The following is an 8,919-nucleotide window of genomic DNA, read 5'->3' as shown; positions in this document are numbered from 1 at the left end:
GACATCCTCTTTTTTGTTTTACAATGAAATACACAGTTCTTAAAATTTAGAGTAGTCAATTATTTTTCCAATTTATGGTGGCTAATCCACCTACCTCTCACATCTTTGAGTTGTCGGGTGAGACTCACGCAGAACCGGGGAGAATGTGCAAACTCCACGCGGCCAGTGACCCGGGGCCGGGGTCGCAATGTGGACTGGGAACTTCAGGTAATTAGGAGAGCAAAAACGGTACATGAAAGGATACAGGCAGGTAAAATGAACGAACGTCCTAAGTAATTTTACCAGCTCATTACGGGTAAAAGGATAACTCGGGAAATAGCCGGAAAACATGGGCTATCGCTTCTCGGCCTTTTGGTTCAGATCAAGTGTTGTATCTGTTCTTATCAGTTTAATATCTTGTATGTCCCCTTCGGGGGACCGAATATTAAATTGATTTTTGGGACACGGAGATGGTTCAGGGGCTTTCTTGCTCCGCTCCAGGCATCAACCTGGTCTTGCAATGTTTCCAGGAATGGTGCCTTCACCCCGCTTTGGGCACAAATAGTGCAAAAGCAGAAAATGGCGCAAAACCTGGCTTCCCCTCTCCTGTCTTGTCCAGTTGTCTCATCCTGACCAATTAAAAAAATTTCAGGCTCCAGAGCATTGCTAGCTTTTCTGCTGGCGGGCGCTTCGCGCACTAATGTCGTGAGCCTATGGGCTCGCGGACTTGCGGCAGCCAGGCTCCGTTTTCAGCTGATATGCCAAACAGATTTCCTGCTGCTTTTTACAGGCCACTCACCCTCACCCTCGGATGCCGACTTGCCTTCTCCTCACTTCAGTTACCACATCCCTTCATCCTGCACAACGGGGAAGTGTGGCGACAGACTGAACGGCATCCTGATTTGGATGTAGGTACACCTTCACGGCGTCTCTTTTCGTTCTCGTGACTCCACGACCAACACGCCAGGGTGGAGCTCAGGGAGACTAGACATTTCCCCCTGTTGGATTCCGCCAGTACTTGCTGCTTGCACGGATTGCCCTTTGTTCGGCAAAGGTGGAGATTTCTTCGACTCCCTCCGTTGGGTGTCACTGGGCCTTCACAGCGTCTCCATTTAATCTGGTGACGACAGGGGGCGGCTTGCCAGACGATGTCTTCCTGTTGTGTTTTACTGGTTCTGCATGCACAGACTCCACCGTGCTCGGCCAAGCTGGAGGTCTCTTGACCAACAGTGACCGTAGACTAAAAGTTCCAAAGCACGGTCGAGCGCAGCAAGGTGCTCCTGAATGTCGGTGGACGAGGAGGACAAGAGCCATAGCCGGAAAATATTGGCTATCGCTTCTCGGCCTTCTGGCTGAGATCAAGTGTAGTCTCATTTGATCGAGGGAAGCTGAGGATCTCGATGACGATCGTGGATTGGAGAACTCGGAGGGATTGAAGTCGTCAAAGAGGAAACGTTTGGAGCCCGGCTGCTATTGGTGGATCTACATACTGGCCTAAACTTCTGGTTTAGGCCTAACGCCGATACAGTTCAGACCCAACGTACGAGCTATGGATGCAGCTGCATCCCGACCACCAGGCTGGGGAGTGCGAAACACTGTCCGAGTCACAGTGAAGAAAACGGAAGGAGAGTCACCTGTGGACAGGAAACATTTCGTGAAGAGGGTGCTGCTCGAGTGTTGAGGGTTTAAAGCAACAGAGATCTTCTGCTTGCAAAACTTCCCCAACAATGTTTGTTTTGATGTCACCTTCAAGAGCGTCGCAGCGTGCATCAAATTCTTGATTGTCTTCAAGGAAAATGGTAACCAGAGTCCCTTGTCGATCCTGACTGCGGATCCTCTGTTTACGCTACCGTCGCAGCGAAATCGGGTTGTTACACTGCACACGTACAACCCCCACGTCCCTGTGTCTGATGTGCCTACGTTCCTCGCCAGGTACGCTGAACTGAAAAGTGACAGCGTGCAAGTGAAAGACACCTTCGGCATCTGGACAAGTGAGCACCAGGTCAAGGTGACTCTATGAACAGACAGCAAATGAACCATCCTGCATCCCCCCTCCAATTTCGCTATTGGAGTAAGTCGTGGCTACCTCGACTACGTGGGACAGCCACGAGTATGCCACACCTGTGGCAAAACGGGGCATGTTGCAGCAAACTGCAGTGTGACCTTCTGCAAAAACTGCAGGCAGGAGTGACACATGATTAAGGAATGCAAGGAAGACAAGTACTGCAACCTGTGTGGGGAGGCCGGCCGTCTTTACAGGGCCTGCCCGAAACGCGGGGCGACATACGCTCAAATCATCAGCAGCGGAGTTAAAAAGGCGACCAGAGAGGAGGAGCATACACCCTCCACCGAAAAAGACAGCACGGCTCAGAATGAGGAAAAGCAACAGAAGGGCCCCCAACAAAAAGAGGAGGCCCCAGCACCTCCTGACAACCCAGCCCCAGCCCCATCTGATGAGGAACACTCAATGGAAGAGGAAGAGGATGGGACAAAGAATAAAGAGCCCTGGGAAACAGTGAACAGGGACAAACGAAAGCGGAAACAAAAAAACAAACTGAAGAACCCCCCGAGGGGTAGTGGCAAAAAGCGACAACTTTCAGCCGGCGCACTTAGCGCCGACACCTCATCCGATGAGTGAAAACAGGACAAGAATCGGCCTCAAATAAACAGACAAAGCACCAACGTGGAACGGGAGGCACAGACCCTCCAGACCACCGACCGGGAAGAAAACAAGGTCACAGACCAAACCCCGATAGTAACGAGCAGCAACAACCCAGGTGAAGACCGGCCTGCAACCCCAACACCTACTGTCTGCCACGACGAACCCCAGGAATACACCCCCCCCCCCCCAATGCATCTGCATCAAAACCACGGGGCCAGTATGGACCAGAACAGCTTCCTCAGCCCTGCACCTGTGCTAAAGTTTGCGAGCACTACCGGCATGCTGGGGAACATTCAACAGCTGGAACAGCCAACTGTATAGACTCTGGACTCTTGAGACTGGTAAATCTACCTTTTTATAATGGGTTTAAAAATTGCATCCATAAATGTGCGAAGCATCAAAGATACTTCGCGGTCTGTAGCCACACTCAACTATTTGGCAAATGCAAAAGCTGACCTACTGTTCCTGCAGGAGTGCGGAATTCCGCACCTCAGCAACTACAGGCGCTGCTCGAGCTGGTGGTCCCACGGACCATCCATCTGGTCAGGAGGAAACGACTGCCGCTCCTCCGGCCTGGGTATTCTGCTGCGGGGAGGCAACTTCACCATCTCTGACGTTAAGGAGGTGGTGGGCGGGCGCCTCCTCGTAGCAGACGTGAAATACAAAAACACCCCTCTCAGACTTATTAATGTGTACGCCCCGGCCGTAAAAAGTGAGCGGCTGGCAGTCCTTCAGCAACTCCCACTGCTGTTGGCCACCTCCAAGCCGGTCATCCTGGGTGGTGACTTCAACTGCATCATCGATGCGGCTGGACGATCCAGCAAAGCCGACAGCAAACTAGACGCTACGTCCAGACTCCTGATGGAAACGGTAAAAGACGCCAAGCTGCTCGACGTCTGCATCAACCCTGCAGACGGCGCGCAGCGTAGATACACATGGTCATGGCCAGACGGGTCCGTCCGCTCCAGGATAGACTTCTTTTTTGTGTCCCGAGCTTTCACGGTCAGGTCCACCGACGTAACGCCGGTGTTCTTCTCTGACCACTGCCTCCTACTGGCCGACTGCCACCTGCAGGAAGACCAGGGGGTAGGCAGGGGGACATGGAAGCTAAATGTAAAACTGCTGACCCCTGAGAACATCGAGGAACTCAGGAGGGATTACAAAGGTTGGAGAACCGTGAAACCCCTCTTTGAGGCCCCACATCTCTGGTGGGAAGCAATCAAGGGGAATATCAAGAGGTTTTTCATCCTCAAGGGCGTTCAAACGGTGAGAGAGAGACGAGGGGTCATGTCCAGGATCCAGAAAAGTATGCAAAATTTGCTCCAGCTGCAGTCGATGGGGGTGGATGTCAAGGAGGATTTCCAAGAGGTGAAGAGCCAGCAAGCCTCGGAGGCCTCCAAGGTTATCTTCCGTTCCAGAGTCCGCTCCGTGGAGCAGGACGAAAAGTGCTCACGCTTCTTCTTCCAAAAGGTGCACAGAGAGACCTCTGTGATCAGCAGCCTGAAGGAAGAAGATGGCTCTGAAAAGTCATCGCAGTCTGACATCCTGAGGATCAGCCAATCCTTTTATGCCGGACTGTATGACCTGAAGCCAACAGATAGAACTGTTTCCCAGACCTTCCTGTCGACTATCACGGAGGTCATAGGCGACAGCGAGCTGGAAAACCTGGACAAACCACTAACTCTGGACGAGCTGACAAAGGCCGCCAAGTCCTTCGAGACGAGTAAAACTCCCGGAAGCGACGGCTTACCGGTTGAGTTGTATTCGGCTCTGTGGGACTGGATGGGCCCAGACCTGCTGGAAGTGTACGAGAGTATGCTTCTGGAAGGCAGCATGTCAGAGTCCATGAGGAAAGGCATCATCACCCTCATCTACAAGCAGAAGGGGGAAAGGGAAGAAATTCGAAATTGGCGACCCATTTCACTGTTGAATGTGGACTACAAAATTCTAGCCAAGGTCATCGCCAATCGGATCAGGTCTGCTCTGGAGTCGGTGATCCACCCTGACCAGACCTGTGCTGTACCCGGCAGAAAGATCTCTGATAGCCTCGCGCTACTCAGGGATACGATCGCCTACGTGCAGGACAGGGGGGTGGACACTTGCCTCATCAGCCTTGACCAGGAGAAGGCTTTTGACAGAATATCACACACCTACATGATGGATGTGCTCTCCAAAATGGGGTTTGGGGAGGGAATTCGCAATTGGATCAAACTGCTCTCCACAAACATCTATAGCGCAGTCTCAATCAATGGCTGGGAATCAGAAAAGTTCCAGATCAAATCTGGAGTCAGGCAGGGCTGCCCTCTCTCCTCTGCCCTTTTTGTGTGCTGCATAGAACCTTTTGCCGAGTCCATCAGGAGGGATCCGGGCATAAGAGGAGTGACGATTCCAGGTAGTGGAGGCATGCAAGTCAAGGCCTCCCTGTACATGGACGACGTTGCCGTCTTCTGCTCGGATCCTGCGTCTGTGCGCAGGCTCTTGACCACCTGCGACCAGTTTGAACTGGCCTCGGGAGCCAAGGTAAACCGGGGCAAGAGCGAGGCCATGTTCTTTGGGAACTGGGCCGACCGGTCCTTTGTCCCCTTCACTGTCAGGTCAGATTACCTGAAGGTGCTGGGGATATGGTTCGGAGCTGCTGGGGCGTGCACCAAAAACTGGGAGGAGCGCATAGGAAAGGTAAGACAGAAACTGGGCTGGTGGGAGCAACGCTCCCTCTCCATTGCGGGCAAAACCCTGGTCATCAGGTGTGAGGTACTCTCGGTGCTACTGTACGTGGCGCAGGTCTGGCCCATAACCCGACCCTAGGCCACAGCAGTCACCCGGGCCATCTTCAAATTTATCTGGCGATCCAAGATGGACCGTGTCCGAAGGGACACCATGTACAAACCTCTGGAGAAGGGAGGGCGGAACGTACCCAACGCCTCCCTCATCCTGTTGGCCACCTTTGTGTCCAGCTGCATCAAGCTGTGCGTGGACCCCCAGTATGCAAACACCAAGTTTCACTACATACTGAGGTTCTACCTGTCCCCGGTGTTACGAAGGATGGGCCTGGCCTCATTGCCGCGGAACGCTCCAAGTAGTTGGACCGGACCGTACCACCTGTTCTTCGTGGAAAAGTTTTTGAAGTAAAACACCTTTGACCACAAGGCAATGAAGCAGTGGTCAGCACGTAATGTCCTCGAGGCCCTCAGGGAAAAGGAGACCGTGGAGGACGTTGGATGGTTCCCTGAGCAGACTGCCAGAGTCATCTGGCAGAACGCCTCATCACCAGAACTTTCAAACAAGCACCAAGACCTAGCTTGGCTGGTGGTGAGAAAGGCCCTCCCTGTCAGATTCTTCATGCACACCCGAAGGCTCTGCAACAATGCACGCTGCCCTCGGAGTGGCTGTGGGGGAAATGAGACGGTCACACACCTCCTTGTGGAATGTGCCTTTGCAAAGAAGGTCTGGAGAGAGATGCAGTGGTATTTGTCAAGGTTTATCCCAAACAGATCAGTGACACAGGACTCTGTGCTCTACGGACTGTTTCCAGGGACACACACCGAGACAAATATCAACTGCTGCTGGAAGGTCATCAACTCGGTAAAAGACGCTCTTTGGTCTGCCCGAAACTTGCTGATCTTCCAGTGCAAAGAATTGTCATCGACCAAGTGTTGCAGACTGGCACATTCCAAGGTCCAGGACTACGTGCTGAGGGACGCACTCAAGCTTGGGGCAGCTGCCGCCAAGGCGCAATGGGGAAAGACCACTGTGTAAAGTCTTTCCAGCAAATGTACACCAAGGGGCGCGTAACAGTGTAAAGCCCCTCGGTCTGGGCAACCAACACTCCAATGTATAAAACAAACATGCCACTGTAAATATTTAAGAAGGAATTGTAATGTAAAGAGTGATATGTGTACGACAATATCAAAATTAAATGAAAGAAAGTCAAGGCAGCATGTAACCCTGCCGGAAATGTACAGTCAAGACAATTTGAAATGTTTCTGTAATGCTCATGATAAAGTTTTATGAATAAAGTATATTTTTTTGGAAAAAAAAAAATCTGTTCTTATCAGTTTAATATCTGATATGTCCTCAATCTGGGGACCGAATATTAAATTGATTTTTAGGACTGGGAGATGATTCAGGGGCTTGCTCCTTCCGCTCCACGCATCAACCTGGTCTTGCAGTGCTTCCAGGAATGGTGCCTTCACCCCGCTTTGGGGCGAAAATGTATAAAAGCAGAAAATGCCGCAAAACCTGCCTACCCCTTTTCTCTGTTATCCAGTTGCCTCATCCTGACCAATTTAAGGCATTTCAAGCTCCAAAGCATTGCTAGCTTTTCTGCTGGCGGGAGCTTCGTGCACTCATGTTGCGAGCCGATGGACTCGAGGACTTTCGGCAGCCAGGCTCCGTTTTCAGCTGATATGCAGCACAGATTTCCTACTGCTTTTTACAGGCCACTCACCCTCACCCTCGGATGCCGACTTGCCTTCTCCTCACTTCAGTTACCACATCCCTTCATCCTGCACAACGGGGAAGTGTGGCGACAGACTGAACGGCATCCTGTTTGGATGTAGGTATACCTTCACGGCGTCTCTTTTCGTTCTCCTGACTCCACGACCAACACGCTATTGTGGAGCTCAGGGAGACTAGACATTGCCCCCTGTTGGATACCGCCAGTACTTGCTGCTTGCACGGATAGCCCTTTGTTCGGCAAAGCTGGAGATGACTTCGACTCCCTCCGTTGGGTGTTACTGGGCCTTCAGAGCGTCTCCATTTCATCTGGTGACGACAGGGGACGGCTTGCCAGAGGAAGTCTTCGTGTTGTGTTTTACTGGTTCTGCATGCACAGACTCCACCGTGCTCGGCCAAGCTGGATGTCTCTTGATCAACAGTGAGCGGAGACTAAAAGTTCCAAAGCACAGTCGAGCGCAGCAAGGTGCACCTGAATGTCGGTGGACGAGGAGGACAAGAGCCATTGCCGGAAAATATGGGCGATCGCTTCTCGGCCTTTTGGCTAAAATCAAGTGCAGTCTCATTTGATCGAGAGAAGCTGAGGATTTCCATGTCGATCGTGGATTGGACAACTCGGAGGGATTGAAGTCGGCAAAGAGGAAACGTTTGGAGCTTGGCTGCTATTGGTGGATCTACATGCTGGCCTAAACCTCGGGTTTATGCCTAACGCCGATACAGTTTCACACCCAACGTACGAGCTATGGATGCAGCTGCATCCCGACCACCAGGCTGGGTAGTGCGAAACACTGTCCGAGTCACAGTAAAGAAAACGGAGGGAGAGTCACCTTTGGACCGGAAACACTTCGTGAAGAGGGTGCTGCTCGAGTGTTGTGGGTTTAAAACAACAGAGATCTTCTGCTTGCAAAACTTCCCCAAGAATGGTTTCTTTGATGTCACCTTCAAGAGCGTCGCAGCGTGCATCAAATTCTTGAACGTCTTCAAGGAAAAAGGTAACCAGAGTCCCCTGTCGATCCTGACTGCGGAGCCTCTGTTTACGCTACCGGCACAGCGAAATCGGGTTGTTACACTGCACACGTACAACCCCCACGTCCCTGTGTCTGATGTGCTCACGTTCCTCGCCAGGTACGCTCAGCTGAAAAGTGACAGCGTGCAAGTGAAAGACACCTTCGGCATCTGGACAAGTGAGCACCAGGTCAAGGTGACCCTACGAATGGACAGCAACGAAGCCATTCTGCATCCCCCCTCCAATTTCGCTATTGGAGTAAATCGTGGCTACCTCTACTACGTGGGACAGCCACGAGTATGCCACACCTGTGGCAAAATGGGGCATGTTGCCGCAAACTGCAGTGTGACCTTCTGCAAGAACTGCAGGCAGGAGGGACACATGACTAAGGACTGCAAGGAAGACAAGTGCTGCAACCTGTGTGGGGAGGCCGGCCATCTTTACAGGGCCTGCCCGGAACGCGGGGCGACATATGCACAGATCATCAGCAGTGGAGTCAAAAAGGCGACCAGAGAGGAGGAACATACACCCTCCACCGAAAAAGACACCACGGTTCAGAATGAGGAAAAGCAACAGAAGGGCCCCCAACAAAAAGAGGAGGCCCCAGCACCTCCTGACAACCCAGCCCCAGCCCCATCTGATGAGGAACACTCAATGGAAGAGGAAGAGGATGGGACAAAGAATAAAGAGCCCTGGGAAATCGTGAACAGGGACAAACGAAAGAGAAAACAAAAAAACAAACTGAAGAACCCCCTGAGGGGTAGTGGCAAAAAGCGACACCTCTCAGCCGGCGCACTTAGTGCCGACACCTCATCCG

General features: G+C 52.1%; 1 non-coding gene and 1 pseudogene across 1 annotated transcript; both read left to right on the top strand.

The window, feature by feature from the left end:
- Positions 1-335: 335 nt before the first annotated feature.
- On the top strand, positions 336-525 carry LOC140397919 (U2 spliceosomal RNA). The gene has a single exon (XR_011937341.1). It is a non-coding gene; the product is annotated as a U2 spliceosomal RNA (small nuclear RNA).
- A 6,134-nt stretch (positions 526-6,659) lies between these two features.
- LOC140397141 (U2 spliceosomal RNA) lies at positions 6,660-6,835 on the top strand (annotated as a pseudogene).
- Positions 6,836-8,919: the final 2,084 nt, after the last annotated feature.

This window comes from Scyliorhinus torazame, chromosome 20 (genome assembly GCF_047496885.1).
Source record: "Scyliorhinus torazame isolate Kashiwa2021f chromosome 20, sScyTor2.1, whole genome shotgun sequence".
Classification (NCBI taxonomy): Eukaryota; Metazoa; Chordata; class Chondrichthyes; order Carcharhiniformes; family Scyliorhinidae; genus Scyliorhinus; species Scyliorhinus torazame.
Note: the sequence above shows the minus strand (reverse complement) of the source record. Positions and strands in the feature narration are given on the sequence as shown.